General features: G+C 42.7%; 1 protein-coding gene across 13 annotated transcripts in view; it reads left to right on the top strand.

The window, feature by feature from the left end:
• Positions 1–2,652, top strand: part of LOC108752283 — a 136,173-nt gene that overhangs the window by 122,769 nt on the left and 10,752 nt on the right. The gene's annotated exons all lie outside the window — the stretch shown is intronic.

The following is a 2,652-nucleotide window of genomic DNA, read 5'->3' on the forward strand; positions in this document are numbered from 1 at the left end:
GCAGTGCAATTTCTTTCTTCTTCTGCCCTATCCTCCCGCCCCCGCTCGTCTCGACGTCTTCCTCTTTTTTCATCGCAGTATTTCCCCATAAAAGCGCCCCGGCATAATAAAAAGCGTTATATAGCTGGCACTGAAAAGTAACGCGTCTATGCGTCTCTCTTTTCCTCCCCTGTCCTCCCCCGCGCCGCCCCACTCTCCTCTCTCCCTCCCTCCCTCCTATCCCCCTCCCCCTCTCCCCTCCTCCCCCCTCCTCGTCCATCCGCGAGACGGTCTTTACGGCCTTATTTGCGGAGACGTAAAAATCGCGAAAATCAATACGAACTTCTAACATTAAATATTCAGGCTATTGACTGGGTGGGGTCGAATCAGACACTAGTCGTTCATGGTCCCTCCGTGGCCTTCCCCCTCGTCTGCGACGAAAAGAATGAAAAATTAGTGCGAAATTAAGGTTCGATGGATTAACGAAGAGGACACGGGGGAGGACGACTGTAGGGACGGGAGAAAATAAAAGGGTAAAATATGACCGAGACGTGGAAAAAAATTCATGTGCTAATACCGAGCTGAAGACGTTGTAATAGAGAAAAACCGCGGATTGTCTGTGGGAAAATAAGATCAAATGGAATCGCTAATGTGTCTATTGTTATATCGAGATCGTTATCAAGCCAAGGAAAAAAAAAGGAGCATTAAGAAATTGAAAAAGACGAAGGGAGGAGAATTTTTCCTCGAGTTAAAAGGAAAATTTATAGAGAATACCCCGACTACGATACTGCATACGTGCATGTTCTCGAAAATTGGCGTAGTTGGGAATTTCGTCTCGGCTTAAAAAAAAACTCTTGTGCCGTTATATTTTTCCTCTCTAACGACGGTAGGGTGCTATTAGCGGGACGTCGCGAAAGAAACTCGCGCAACTGTCCGGAAATTCCCACGACATTCGTTTTGCGCACCAGGGTCTCGTACCAATTTACCTATTCCCGTTCCGTGTTACACACGGCAATATGCGACGTCGGCCAATTAGCATACAAAAGAGGTGCAATTAATTGAAGGTTGCGACGACGACGACGACGACAACAACAACATACGATTGAGCAAGATCCAATGATTACCTGGAACGTGTGCGTGCGTAAATGCAAAAAAAAAAAAAATCGATCGATATAAATACGGAAAAGTCTCTACACAAATCAATCGTAGAAGACTTGAATCTCTGAAACGGTCTCGGTAAAAAGTTGGATATTCTCGCGAGAGATAATCCATTCAACGATGTGAAAAAACGAAATTACGGAAATTATATTATAGGATTATACTTGGAAAATTAACGTCATGACGCACCGTTTTTAGAATCGAAGAATTACAAATCCATCGATCACAAAGACGTACTGTACTACCAGACTACCACTTTGTATAAATTTTCATTAGAGGCGGGGTGGAAGGGTTTATAAACGATATGCCACGTCGCGAAGGAAGAATTTCTCAAAGGAGTATGAGGGGACCTCATTGACTTTCATGCTAGATATTTACGTCGAAAGAAGGCCGGGGTGGGCACGGTCTTGCAAAAATCCCCTGAATGTGCAGACAGGAATTCATATTTTATCGGGTGACGCGCGCTCGATCCATACATTACGTTGGTACGCTCGTTACCGCGCGTCAATACGACTTCCCGGACAATTCCATTTCGCCGGTAATTAATAATGATCGACGCGTCGCGGCCGTCGGCGTCGCCGCCACCGACGTTGCGCGAGCCTCGGGTTGCGCGCGCGTGTCCTTAGTTGCCAAAGCGAATAAATTGGATCGTGTTACGTAACGTGAAGCTAAAGTGACGTTTACCGCGAGCTGCAGAAAAAAAAAAAGGAAAACAAAAAAACAGATATAGTATTACATGTTTCTCTGTGCTAATTATAAATTCGGCAAATTGCCCGTGATTCCAATTCCTGGTGTCACGTCCAGTGTCAATTAATGCAAATTAATCAGGGAACATTGAAACTGAAGCTTATACAACGACTTTTCTGATTAATAAACGATACCGCAACATTTACGCGTGCTATGATAACGAAGTCAATTCCGCCGCGACGGTGAAATTCGACGCAATGCTATACGCGTGGCAATGTTTGCGCCAGCACGGTAACCCGAAAGTCCTACGAAATGTCGTTTATAGTTTTTACATTGTGCGGCACGCGCTACAATCAATCGTCGACCACTATGATTAAATTTGGATAACGTAACTACGGCGGGATCAGTTTGACCTCGGTAAATAAATGGCATAATAATATTTGTAGAATGTAGATTGGAAAGTAAATGCATTTTTCATTAACCGCACGGAAAGGACGGTTTTACTGAAATATATCTAAAAATTTAGCTAGATATAGATCTGATAATAATTTTGTCGGACCACATCAAAATAATTACGTAGAAACGTTGTGAAACTGGTTAATTGCTGGAATGTCAAAACTTTTTACAATATTGTTCACCATATTTGAAATTCCTATATAATTATTTTGATAGTCCAACGAAATTATTTTCCAATTTGTATCTAGTCAAATTTTTAGATAGGCCCTTCAACAAAATTCGTACTCTCCGTGTGGCTGCATTTTGAGCGGGGTAACTTGCGTATGGTTTCGTAGAAAACGTTATAGAAAAAAAAAAAAAAAAAAAAAAACG

The sequence above is a fragment of the Trachymyrmex septentrionalis genome, unplaced genomic scaffold (genome assembly GCF_001594115.1).
Source record: "Trachymyrmex septentrionalis isolate Tsep2-gDNA-1 unplaced genomic scaffold, Tsep1.0 scaffold6, whole genome shotgun sequence".
Lineage (NCBI taxonomy): Eukaryota > Metazoa > Arthropoda > Insecta > Hymenoptera > Formicidae > Trachymyrmex > Trachymyrmex septentrionalis.